The sequence below is a fragment of the Miscanthus floridulus genome, chromosome 9 (assembly GCF_019320115.1).
Source record: "Miscanthus floridulus cultivar M001 chromosome 9, ASM1932011v1, whole genome shotgun sequence".
Lineage (NCBI taxonomy): Eukaryota > Viridiplantae > Streptophyta > Magnoliopsida > Poales > Poaceae > Miscanthus > Miscanthus floridulus.
In genome coordinates this window covers 112,757,021-112,771,523 of record NC_089588.1, presented here as the reverse complement: position 1 = coordinate 112,771,523, position 14,503 = coordinate 112,757,021, and the positions used below count along the sequence as shown (strand labels likewise).

The window sequence follows — 14,503 nt, the reverse complement described above, 5'->3', positions numbered from 1 at the left end:
GAATTCAGATGTTTATTATGTCATGTTTCAAATTAAATCAATGTTTGATTTGGTGGGATTTCTCTCTCAAAAAGGTAAATTAGGATATTGAGTGATGAAAAATTAAAATATTAACGTTAAAATGATGTGAAAACAAATTTCCTGTCCAAAACCAATAGTTTTAATAATTTTAATTAAACACTACATTTTTGCATTAACGAAATAATAAATATTAGTTACATTATGTTTTATAATTGTAACAAAAAATAAAAAAGTTAGGTTATAGATTTTTCCTATGTGCAATAAAGAAAAAGAAAATCCATATTTTTAACAAAATAATTTTATGCCTTTTATTTAATTTACTATGTATTTAACAAGACTATTTCATTTCTATTAAAAAATTTGCTTAAAACACGTGGGAAACGAAACTGCAGCCCACCTTTACTCCCGGGTTGGAAGCCCACCCGGGAGTAAAGGTGGGCTGCAGTTTCGTGGCCCGCCAAAAAAACCTTTACTCCCGGTGCGTGTTACCAACCGGAGTAAAGGTATACCTTTACTCCCGGTTGGTAACACGCACCGAGAGTAAAGGACCTTTACTCCCGGTGGAGGGATGGCACCGGGAGTAAAGGGGCATGGCATATATATACCAGTGCCATCTTCTTCCTTGCGTTCTTCGCCGATTCCTCTCCCCCTGTGCCCACGCCACTCAGCCCACCACACCGAGGACGCCGCCGCCACCCCGCCCGACGTCGGTCGTCGCCACCGCCTCGCGCGCGTCCGCGGTCCCCACGCCACCCCACGCGCCGATGACCTCGCGACGCCAGCTGCTGCCCGGCCGCCCCGGCTAGACACGCGGCCACACCGCCGGTACCCTCACGTGTGACACGGCGCAACGACGAGGCCGCCAACACGCGCGGGCGGCTTCCTCTCCTCCATTCCCAAGGTACGCTGCTTGCTCCATTCCATCTCCAAGCTACACCGTGACCGCAACAGATCGATATGATGATGAGGAGCACACTGTGCTTGCTCTGATCCTATTCCATCTCCATGCATGAAACACATGTTTTAGGCAAGTTCATGATCATGGTAACCGTACGTACTGTTGTTCACGTTTTCTTTTCCTACATGCATGCTCCTCTATTGATATAGTAGCTACTGAAACTTTGGTTGTCACTTGCATACGTACGTACGTCAACAAATGTGTGTATCGATCACAAACCCAAACGTATACTTAACTAATTTTCATGGCACGTCGCACACGGCGTTTAGACGGGCATTATTCTCTATCGCGCTAACTATTATAAGAAAGAAAGCGCCAAAGGAACAGAAAAAAATTCTAGTGTATACGCGCCATCTATAAGCACCATGCGTTTCTATGTATAAGCGCCATGTGTTTCTATGTATACGGCGGAACACCACCGCCCTCGTTCACCCTAGGGTTTATACGGTGGAGCACCGCCGCCCTCGTTCACCCTAGGGTTTAGGGTTTATACGGCGGAGCACCGCCGCCCTCGTTTCGCCCTAGGGTTTAGGGTTACGCCGCCCTCGTTCGATCATTTTTGGTGGGTGAAGGTTGGTTTGCAGGTGGTTGTGGATGATATAGCTGAGTCTATGAAGGGTGTAGCAGATGAAGTGGTTGAGAGTGTGCTTGAAAATACAGTTATGGAGATGGCGAGGGATATGGCATGCGAGGTGTGTTTTGAAGAGGATGCTCCCGATGTTTGGGAGTTCCAACGCCAAGGGTCGACTTGATGTCTATTTTTTATCGATGTAACGTGTGTTGTTGTATTTGTTGTAAATTTGGCGTGTTGTTGTGAACCTCTTCGAGGGTTCCAATCATTGTAAACATTATTTGGAGCTGTTTACTCGACGAGTCAGGATGCAGTGCGATTTTGTTGTCACTTTGGTTTGCAGCAACGCCCCCCTTTTCTTTTAGGCGAGGCTCATCGTTTATTGTTCTCAGAAACTTGACGCGCAACGATGCCCCCTTTCTTTCAGGCGAGGCTCGCTATTTTCTGTTTAATAAAACCTAATGCGTAGCGACGCCCCCTTTTGTTTCAGGCGGGACCGCCGCCAAAACCTACTCGCTTCCTGATTCTTCTTATCATACAAACCAACCTTCACCCGTCAAAACCTACTCGTTTAGGGTTTAGGGTTTATACGGCGGAAGATTTTACTGCATGTAAGCAAAGATTTGACGTACTATATATTGGTTTTGTTTTTTGAAGCTAGATGGCCGACCCGAGAAACATGGATGAGGAGGAGTTGATGATGAATTTGATCAACACTGGCACTCAAGTTGCCGGCGATGATGGTGCTAAAAATAACGTGCAAGAGGATGCAGATGACGGGAGTCAGTACTTAGCTCTTGAACAAAATGAGCAACAACATATTGGCCAAGTATATATTTTTTATTATTAGCTATATATATTATCATATGTCTTATGTGTGCTCATGACATTAAAAATAATGTTTATGTTTTGTAGCCCTCTGGATCGACATCAACAACTACAACGAAGAGTAAAAATGTTCGAGGTCCCAAAAAGCCATTGGAGGGCCGCTTCATCATCTCGGAGTTCAATGTGGATACAGGCGAACCGGGGGGGGCCAAATAAAATGAAATTCATGCACCACTGTGGTTACCTTGTACGGGACCGGCTCCCGATCAGTACCCGCGAATGGAAGAAGAAGACCAATGCTCCTCATATCAGTTTTGTCTCCGATCGTGACAAGACGTTAATTTGGAAAGATGTCTTGGTACATTTCACGCTCCAAACAGATGGTTATGATGATATAATAGATGGTGATGAATTGAAGGAGCGAGTTAGGGATTGGGCAATGAAGAAGATGGCCACCCAGTTTCAGACTTGGAAGAAACACCTATACACGACGTATGTCAAGAAGAACATAGCACCAGATTTTACTGTCCTAGGCCCGATCTCAAAGCAGAGGCCCTATTGGGATGAGTTTGTACAGTACAAGACTTCGGAAGAGGGTGTGAGTCGGGTGATAAAGAACCAACGTAATGCCCAACAGAAGACATACCACCATAACTTGGGATCAGGTGGCTACCCGACTGCCATTAAGAAGTGGAACAAAATGGAAGCAGACCTTCTTGCCAAGGGTATCACACCAGAATCACTCGAGTGGGGAGAGCGTGCAAAGAATTGGTTTTTCGCTCATGGGGGAACACTGGACCAGGAGACAGGGAAGTGCGTTTATGGCGCAAGACTGCAAGAAGCAGCAGAAAGATTGTTTTATGCTCAGAGAGCTACTGCTAGTGGTGCGTTCAGGCCCAACAGAGAGAAGGATGAGCTGACATACGCCATCGGGACTATTGAACATGGTGGCCGAACTAGAGGCAAAGGAAGTGTCTCAGTGGGAGCATGGATTCCCTCAGGACTAGACCTTCCTACAGAAGCCGCCAGAGAAAGAAGGAAGAAGAGGCACAGCGGCTCCAGAGGTTGGAGGAAGCGGTGCGTGAAGCACAGGAGCGGGAAAAAAACCTTGAAGCGAGAATGCAGGAGGAAATCAGAAGGCAAGTGCAAATAGCAGTGAGTGCAAGCAAGCAGGCATCAGAGCCAGGAATCAACATTAGCCAATCTGTTCAGTTGAAAAGCAGCTGCGCTTCCACGGAGATACCAAATCAAGGGGACACAGGACTGCGCTTCCCTGTGGATGACGTCACTGAACCTTGTACATCGTGTGAGCTACACATTCCGAAGGGGAATTCCACAATCAAGGTGGCTATCGGTCTTGTTAATCCTATCGACCGAACCAAGACACCAAGGATTCATGGGAATATAATCCAAGAAGGATATGCTACCATCTCGGTAGATAAAGCTGAAAAAGGTTTTAGTGATTTGCCTCTTGACATTCCTGGAGGTGATGGCGAGAAGACTCTAGGAGAAGCAGAGAAGACATTCATTCTATGGCGCAAGCGCTACATCATCATTCCCGGGATGTCGGCTCCACCTCCTCCTGAACTACCTCACCATAGGTGCGGATGAAAACACTACATCATTAATTTATATTGGCTTAAATAATTAACAATCTGCTCATAATAATATGTCATTCCTTTTTTTGTAGCAGATCCTCCCCCAACCTAAATCCAATTGTTCAATCGCCAGATCATCATAGTGCTCTGTACGATGACATTGTGTTGGAAGGCGAGGCTGCATCCACACCATCTCCAAGGAGGTCTCCAACGCCGCAGCCGCCACCTCCAAGGAGGTCTCCAACGCCGCTGCCACCACCTCCAAGGAGGTCTCCAACGCCTCCCCCGCCCCCGCCTACCAAGAAGCCTAGCAAGAGGCCAGCCCCGCAAACGAAGAACCAGTCCCCGCCGGCAAAGAAAGCCACCGTGAAACCAAGGGCTATTCCCAAAATAATATCTGAAGAGAAGGAAGAAGGAACTGATGCATATAAAAAAGATATGTCTAGATTCTATGACAAACTTAAAAAGAATCAAGAAGCAAGGAGAAACCCGGAGAAACCGTACTTCTTCGTAGCTCCAGATATTCTAAGAAAAAGGGTGGCTTCTTACCAGCAACAACAGCGGGAATCTCGTAAGCCGTCCAAATCAACGTTAACGGACTATGACCGCACTCTCACCAAGTCAATTGAGGCGGCACAGAAAAAGAAGCGGGCAGGGAAAGGAGTTGCCCAACTCGGACAACAATCGCACCAATCAGTCCCCCCGCTAGTTGTTGGTAATGAATATGGTTCGAATTTAGGATTAATGCATCAGGCAAACATACCTCCGGATGTCGATTTGGATCACCTTGGTGAATTTATTGATGAGACTGGTCTCGACCTTTACCAGATGTTTGGTGATGGAAACATTGAGAGTGCGGCGGAGGTTGATATTTGGAAGAAAAAATTTGTACTAGGCCAGAGTCTATACAACCCTCAAGCCTTATCTGATCTGGGGACGCAAATGTACCTGCTAAACAAGTGGTACATGCAGGCGTCTACCGGTGGAGACTTCTGCGTTGGTGTCAGAATTAGAGACGAACATTGGTTCCGTGGCGATGATGTTATGTATGTTGACTTTGCAGAATTTCATCAACTATGCCACCTGACCTCTCTGGACAAAGTTATCATTAGCTGCTATTGCCTGTAAGTAATAATTCTTTCGATCTATTATTAAACTCATCATATGTGTGTATATGCATATAAATTATCCTAACAAGTACTATATATATGCAGATTTACAATGACAGAGCTCAGAAAGGAAGGCTGCAATGAAATTGGTTTTGTTGATCCCCATATAGTATTCAAAGACCCAGTTACTCCAAAGACTAATTGGAAGTCTGAGTCAGAGAGTAACCTCATGAACTTCTTAGTGAACCAACGCCACAAGAAGGATATACTCTTTCCCTACAACTTCAAGTGAGTGTTAATAATGTCGATCATCCTTAATGGCTCATATGTTGATTCTAGTTAATTAATGAGTGTTATGCGTTATATCCTATAAACACATGCAGCAATCACTGGATATTGATGGACATCGATCTGGTGAAAAGTCACTTGATAATCTATGACTCGATGAGAAAACCACAACAAGACTACCAAGATATGATAGATATTATCCAGAGGTAATTTCGGTATCTCTAGCAACTATATATACACACAAACATGATGATTAACTATATCTGATGACGTGGCAAATTTTTTATTGGGCAGTGTTTGGAAAACCTTTATTGAGAAGCAACACATGGGAAAATGCAAAGCGCCACTGAATGTAATCCCTTTGAAAGTAAGTCCCCTAAATCGCATCATCTTTATTAATTAAACATATAGCTTTCACCGGATCACCAGATTGGATGACAAATCTTTTTCTCGTAAAGTGGTGTCTGAGGCAGGAACAGGGGAACAACTACTGTGGTTACTATGTTTGCAAGTTTATCAAGGTGGTCTCCCAAAGAACTCCTACAGAGAGACTCAAAGTACGTTAAAAATACACTATATATTCATTTAATTATTATTATTGATTGTGTTACTATGTCTTTATATATATATGTACATATATTAATTTATTTTCCTTTAATTCAAACCTGTAGACTCGATGGTTGGAGGAAAAGGTCATACGGCAAGACCAAATCAAAGCAATTCAAGAGTCTATAGCCGGATTTTTTAATGAGCAGGTCATCGATTCCAAGGGCGAGTTCTACTTCGACCCAACACTGCCATGGAAGCCAAGCTAGAGGATGAGAGGAAACTTGTTATATCACAACAACTGTAATGCAATCTTTTGTAATATATGCACATGAAATAATATAATGTAAAATACACATATGCATGCATGCATGTAAATATATATATGATGCATGCATGCATATATATATATATATATATATTCTATGCTTGAATTGTGTGATTTAATACGTTCATTGTGCTTGAACCGAAACATACTATACGCGCGTATAAATGTATAATTAGCAGCGTACAATACGACTTCGAAAACCTATTTTGAAAAGAAAACAAAAAAATGAAAAGAAAAGAAAAAAGAAAAAACCTTTAGTCCCGGTTCGTATTACCAACCGGGACTAAAGGTGCCGGCCATCGTGGCATGTCAGGAGGCACCTTTAGTCCCGGTTGGTGTTACCTACCGGGACTAAAGGTCTTCCTTTAGTCTCGGTTCCTGACTCGGGACTAAAGGACCCCCTTTTAGTCCCGGATGCTTGCTCCCGGGTGGGAAACCGGGACTAGAGGGGGTTCCTCACCGGGAGTAAAGCTCTGTTCTCTACCAGTGTTTTAGTCATAGTGTTTGATTGAAAAGTTACTAAAGTAACTAAAAACTACTAAATTTAGTAGCTACTAGGCGAACCAGCGGGCCCTTAGTCTCCTACTCTCCATGCTCAATTCGCCTCCGTTACTATGCCCCGGCGATGCTGCAGCTCCTTTCTCTTTCTTTCTTTTTTGCCTTTTTTCTTTTATTCTCACGAATCATCTAAGTTAAGCATGGTTTGACTTTTCTTTTCTTCTCAAGAATCATCTACATTAAGCATGGATAATGTGCAGCTAAATTGAGCATGGAAGTAGTAAATAGAGGCTTGGCTAATTGGCCCCTCCTTGGTTTGGGGTCACGCTCCGACACTAGCTCCTGGACCAACTTCTCATCCCAGACCTGCAGCCAATGAAATAAAAAATCACGGCCTGCTGCCTGCCTGCCTGCAGCCAACGTTTGACCCCGTTCGGCTTACTGAATCTTGACTGAAATATATTAGGTTTAGACTAAATTAGAAAAATACTAAAATTAATTTAATCTTTATATATCATTAATAGTATTAAATTAATATTAAGAGTTATTTATAGATATAGTATTAAATAGTTTCAATGCGTCATTAGTATTATTAAAATTAAATAATTAGTCACTAGTTATGGAGAGAAAACTTTTAAATAGATTAATTGTACCTTATTCTTCTCGGATACGGATAAATGTCGGATATTCCATATTTTTGTCAAATACGAATCTAGAATCGGATAGAGAAAAATACTGAAAAACGAATTCGGATACATCCATTTAGTATCCACATTACAAACGGATACGGATACGGATATCCATATTACGAGTTTTAGCGGATATGGATTCGAATAATTTGGATTTCCATACATCCATTTCCATCCCTACTTCTATGTGATTCTTGGTCAAAAATGCTTGGTCTGCTATTGTGCACTGGGGTGGAGCATGTCAGGAAACACTGTCAGAAGTAGGGGTAGCAGTGTCATTTGCCATGTGTGTTAATTTACTATCTCAAAGTCTAAATGACCAATTATTCTCGGAAGTAAAATACACCAGTTGTTCCTAAACTAGGGCAGAGGGTGTATCTAGTTCCATCAACTCCTAAAATGCACATCCAGGTCCTTAAACTAAGCACATGGTACGTCATAGGTCCAAATGGGTCCAGACTAGACCCGTTTGCTGATGCGGCGGTCCACGATATCCCTATAGAACGAAAGAGCTTCCTGGTGATCCCTAGGTTGCAGCACCTCCGGTCGTTAATTCCTCCTAACTGTCGCCGTTTTTAGGACCAACCGACGCCTCACCTACATGCACAGGTACCTATGTAGTGTAGTGTCGGTAGCACATTCATAATAGCGTTCGGACTAATGTGCCCTTCTGAACCAGGGGAGTTCCCTTGCTCCTGCTGCGTACGATTAGCCATCCTTGCGGCGACAAAAGGATTAGGACGCCCCCCATGCTAAGGGCACCAGCAATGCCAGACCAGTCTCTAAACTTGGCAGAGTGTGTCATTTAGGTCCCTAAACTTTTAAAATGCATATCCGCATACATGAACTAGGCCCACATTACATCACAGGTCCGATATCCATATTCATTTTAGTGCCAATACGGATATCCATATCCGTATTCGATTTTAATCTTGATATTAAGTAGATGCATCTGAATTCGCTTTCTATAATTTTCCTCTATCCAATTCTACATTCGTATTCTAAAAAAATGTGAAATATCCGACATTATCCATATCCGCAAATGACAAAGTACCCTGTAAAGTCATCTAAAACTTATATCTAGGACTATTAGTAATGTACATGATATCAACTTTAATATACCAAAAAAAATATGCATCATTTAAACTTTGTGGCTAATAAGATTATATAATTTTATTATTAATAATAATATATAAAGCTTAGTTTTAATATGGATAATCATGTTAATTTTAATTACTTTAATTGTTCTGGTATTGATGAAATTATTTTTTATATATTTTAAACTATTTATTGATAAGTATTATTTATAGTTCTATTGATTTTTGATATATTTAGTTATTGAAATATTTATTATATATGTTATTTTTTGAGTAGTTGTTATCTATAGAGTTATATAATCATATTCTCTACATGCATAATGATTTTGTTCTATTAAAACTATTGACAAGCAAATAGATATATGTTATCGTCAAAATCTAGATATCACCAACAACCAGTGCAAGCGTGGACCACCATGTCAGCAAATAGGTCTAGCCTAGACCCATTTGGACTGCGACGTAGCGTAGGCCTAGTTCATGTATGTGGATGTGCATTTTAAAAGTTTAGGGACCTAGATGACATACTTTGCTAAATTTTGGGGCTGGTCTGGTATTGCTGGTGCTAGCGTGGATCGTCATGTCAGCGAACGGGTCTAGCTTGGACCTGTGACATAGCGTGGGCCTAGCTCATGCATGTGGATGTGCATTTTGGAAGTTAAGTGACCTAGATAACATCGAGTGCCAAGTTTAGAGGCCGCTGGTGCATTTTGCTCTATTATGGGACAGCGGGAGTATTTGTCAAAAGATTCCCTTGATAATATACTATATTTTGGTTACATGTGTGACATGTGCAGGGATATAGCCTTCAACTATTTAGGAAACTACATGTGTCAAAAGACTGCCTTAATAATAACAAATAAAAGTTTTTATCCAAATCCAGGGCATTGTCTCTCTGCAACCTAGATTGTTAGTTAGAATTGCAACCTCTAACCTGAATGTATTAAATCTGTTATATCTTTGGAACACAAGGAGCCTCAAATAGTACATTAATTAAGGTCTGTATCATGATAAAAAAAAACTAAGGTCTGTATCATTAGCTGAAATGTTAATAACATGGACATGACAGAATCAGCTGTGTGATTGTTGAAGTAAAAGCATGTACTCTGGTGGCTGCAGTCTCGTATGAGTCCTATCCTGTAAAATGATAACTTGTGCGGATTACATTTGGTTGATTAAGCACTGCAGTACTATGATGTGTGTCTAGCACACGCTTACAGCTAACTTGGAGGTCGTTCTAGGCAGATGTCACACTTTTATCCAAGCACAAATTTCGCTTGTTGATCTCAATGATGCGGTGCAGGGGAAATCTGGGATCTTCCTTTGGGGGAGTGGTAGGCCAGTGTGCCGGCCTGATGAACCTGCAAACACAGAAATGAAGAGGGGGAAAAACAGAGGTATTTTAGCGACATGCTCTGCTTTGGTGTGCGGACAGTGCTGACCGCATCCTCTGTTTTCGGTGCGCTCTGTTCTGTGCTTCGGTGCAACGTGCCCAGTCACAATTCTTCTGTTGGTGTGTTTATCGCTTCAAATGTCCATGGTTCACTAAAGAATGTTGAATCTGTGCGGAGAGCACACGCTACTACTGGTCGAATTTGTGTCAAGCACCCATAGCTTTTTGCGCGGAGCACATGTACTGTAGCTCGGCGCAAATTTCTATCAATTTTTACGCGCAAAATGAATGGGGAGGATACTAAATGTCTTGATAATTCCTTCAGCTAATGGGCCATGTACTTGTCAGTGATACTGCAATTAGTATGGCTAAATGTGGGCCCCACGTTAAAAGAATTAAAGCCTCATGTTCCAGGCAAAAGTTTTAGCAAAATTGATAGAAATTTTTTGAAATGACGTGCCATACAGTTTCGTATGTTTCGTGGAGATCAGTGTGGATAGATTACATGTGGATCCCACGTAAAAACCTGACCCTAAACTCCAAGCATTTGTTCACACAATAAAGTTGTAGTAATGTCTCCAAAATTTAATAATCGTAGTGTCTAAGAGCTACTAATTGCTATAATTGAAAAGCGTCTTCTATCGAAAAAAAAATCAATATTGCATAGGTCTTGTTTAGTTGGGGAAATTTTTTGGGAAATGGTACTGTAGCACTTTCGTTGTTATTTGACAATTAGTGTCTAATCATAGTCTAATTAGGCTTAAAAGATTCGTCTCGTGAATTTCGTCTAAACTGTATAATTAATTTTATTTTTTATTTATATTTAATGCTTCATGCATGCGTTCAAAAATTCAATGTGACGGAAAATCTTGAAAAATTTTGCAAAATTTTTGGGAACTAAACAACACCATAGTGTTTATCAGCAAATATCAATATTAAATGATGCTCTACAGTAGATTTACGGACATGAAAACGGAGAAAGAAGATGATCTGGCCACTATGGGAGGGCCTAGAAAAAGCTGTCACGAGTAGGGGACCCGGCGCAAGGAGAAGATGGTGCGGCATGTGGAAGAAGAGAGGGCGTCGATATCATGGGTGGAATAGATAATTAATGCGGTGGACCAATATTTTTGCCTTTTGCTGTAGCATCACGATAACCTGTCCCCTCCCATCTGTTCCAACTGCTAAGGCAGCAGCTAGCGAGCACCAACCCGGGAGCAACTCGGAACAAAAAAAAAAACAGGTTATCGTGATCTCCTCACCGGGGAGTACAAGCTGAGCTCGAGAGCATGAAAGTTGCCTTTGAGATGGTCTCCAACATACCGGCAGACCAGCTTAGCATTCAAGACAAGATCTGGGCCAGGGATTTGAGGGAGCTGTCTTATGACATGGAGGATAGCATTGACACATTCATGATGTGTGGCAAGGGCAATGAGTTAGCAAAACTGCCTAACATGAGAAAGTACATTCCCCGTCGTAACCGAAGTATGGGTTTGTTGACCAAGGCATCCTCTATCAACTTGACAGGAATAAATTCAATGACAGCGTCAGTGAAACATTTCTTGACGAGCTGCAGCTCATCAGTGTACTCAGAGAATTCCTTCAACATAAAAGGTATGGAAGCACGAAGCATTCCTCCCATTAGGACACACACTCTCCATTCTAAGTTATAAAACTTTTCGCTTTTTTAGATACATTATTTCTACTATGTATCTAGACATTGTGTACTCCCTCCATGCTCAAAAATCAAGTTGTTTTGGATTAGGATACCAAGGAGCAATTAATTGGTGCATTTTCCCATGCTTGCCCCTTATTAAATAGGATTTCAGGTTTCTCCCATTCAACAAACACTCCCTGCCAGACTAGTTAGCCCTGTGAAGGCCAGACGTGAGGTCCTAGGTTCCATCCCACGCTGGGTTGCTCTTTTTTTTTTTGTGCAGTGTGTGAATTTACTCCATCCAAAATGGGAGATGAAGGCTCGGGTCAACTTCATCCAAAATGTTGTTAAAGCATGCAAAATGACTTCAATTGTGAACATCGGACTCACCCTCCAAAACAACTTTAATTTTAAGTATGGACGGAGTATACCTAAGTTCATAGCAAAAGATGTGTATCTATCAAATCCAAAACATCTTATATTTGGAATGGAGGGAGTACATATGAATTTTTTTTGCCGCTGTTGAATTTTTCCCTCCAATAATAATACTAGGGCCTAGAGCTAAAAAAGGTCAATGAGAAATGTGCATACATGTCCTAGTTAAATAAAAAACAACCACTTATGTTTTTAACATCATCGTTAAGTGGAAATAATATGAGCAGACAATGATTATTTTTTGTAGTTTTTGGCTAGGATTCTCCCCATTTGGTAGAGTTCTAGAGGGCTCCGACTTCAGCTCCTTCGTGCACTGTAGCAAGGAGCCGTTTTTCTCTGAACTAGAAGCTAGTGAAGCCACTATTTCTTGCAACACCGACTCTGGCTCCTTCGCACACTGTACCAAGGAGCCGGAGCCCTTTGGAGCCATGCTAACAGAGCCTAAGTCGACTTGTTTTGTTTATGGACATGTTAATCTAGTCTAACTCATCAGTTCATTTGTAATGTTCGAGTTAGCTTAACTTGCACAATTTGGTACATGAACAATAATTGAACTTCCTATCATAATTTCATTAGTTTCTGTTAATAATTCGATCCGTGTGTAGGTATTTGCTTGTTATTGATGACATATGGGATATCTCGATTCGGCTAATGATTAAATCCGCTTTGCCTGATAATGATGTTGGATATATAGTTATCATAACAACACGTAATTTTGGTGTTGCTGAAGAAGTTGGTGATGCTTACAAGTTGAAACCGCTTTCCCAAAGTAACTCCCAAAAGTTGTTGTATATAAGAATATTTGGTAACGAAAACAAGGACAACATTGAAGACATAGAAAAATGTCCGGATGAGGAGCTGGCTAAAGTATCCGAGAGAATACTAGAGAAATGTGGTGGTGTGCCCTTGGCTATTGTTACAATAGCTAGTCTGCTAGCTTCTAAAGCAAGAAATAAGATTGATTGGTATGATGTCTACAATTCTATTGGTACTGGTCTTTGCGATAGCACTGATGCGTGGTTAATATGAGAACGATATTGTCACTTAGCTATTATGAAATGCCCTTCCATCTGAGAACTTGCTTATTATATTTAAGCATGTTTCCAGAAGATTATGAAATTGAAAAAGATCATTTAATATGGATGTGGATGGCTGAAGGCTTTATCCAATGTGAAGAAGAAGGTAAGAGCCTATTTTCAGTTGGAGAGAGTTACATCAATGAACTCATAAACAGAAGTATGATACAACCTATATATGAGAGGTACACTGGCTTGATATATGCTTGTCGTCTACATGATATGGTGCACGATCTGATTTGCTCCTTGTCAAGTGAAGAAAATTTGGTTACTATATTAAATGGTGGGTACTACACGTCTACATCAAAGATATTTCGGAGGTTGTCTCTTCAATATGGTAAGGATGATAATGCTATGCCTCTACATACTACAAGCTTGCAACCTGCAAGGTCAGCTATTGTCTTTCCGTCTGCATTTTTTGTAATGCCGGTCCTTACAAAATTCAAAGTTTAACGTGTCCTGAATTTACAGGATTGTGATCTTTCAAGCGGTTACAGGTCGAGTACCTTGAGAATTTATTTCACTTGAGGTACCTAGGACTATGTGCCACACACATTGCTCAGCTTCCTGAAGAAATAGGAAACCTAGAATTCCTACAAACTTTGGATCTGAGGGGAAACAATATGCCCTTGTTTAGTTTCACCCCAAAATCCAAAAAGTTGCTACAGTACCTGTCACATCGAATGTTTGCGGCCCGTGCATGGAGCATTAAATGTAGACGAAAAGAAAAACTAATTGCACAGTTTGGTGGGAAATTGCGAGACGAACGTTTTAAGCCTAATTAGTCAATGTTTGGACACTATTTGCCAAATAAAAACGAATGTGCTACAGTAGCCCCAAAATCCAAATTTCGCGAACTAAACAAGGGCTATGTTTAGCTTGCCGTCAACTGTTGTTCAGCTCACAAACTTGATGTGCCTGTACATTGATGAGTTTACAAGAGTGCCAAATGGGATTGGGAGCCTAACAAACCTTGAGGTGCTTTCAACTTTAGACATTACCGTTTCCATTGACATTATAGAAGAGTTGGGACAGCTAATGGAACTGAGGGTGCTTCATATTTTGCTGTTCATTGGCTGGAGTGGGAAGCTGGTGGAGTGCCTACACAAGCTGCAAAATATATATCCAATATCTATACATCAAGATCTTTGGAGATCATCAATGGGACTTTGGTGGATTGGATGCCTGGGTCGCTCCTCGACATCTCTATAGATTGGATAAAGAATGGCCATGCTGGTTCTCAACACTGCCAACATGGATGAATGAGTCTTATCTACTGGACCTTGTATACCTATCCATTGCTGTGAGGGATTTAGGGCAGGTCAATCTCGAAACCCTTGGGAGGTTGCGAGCACTCCATCTGCTAGAACTGTCGGTGGATCCAAAAAATCTTGGAACCCTTGGGGGGTTCATC

General features: G+C 41.5%; 1 pseudogene; it reads left to right on the top strand.

The window, feature by feature from the left end:
• Positions 1-11,210: 11,210 nt before the first annotated feature.
• Positions 11,211-14,301, top strand: LOC136480595 (disease resistance protein RGA5-like; annotated as a pseudogene).
• The last annotated feature ends 202 nt before the right edge of the window (positions 14,302-14,503 follow it).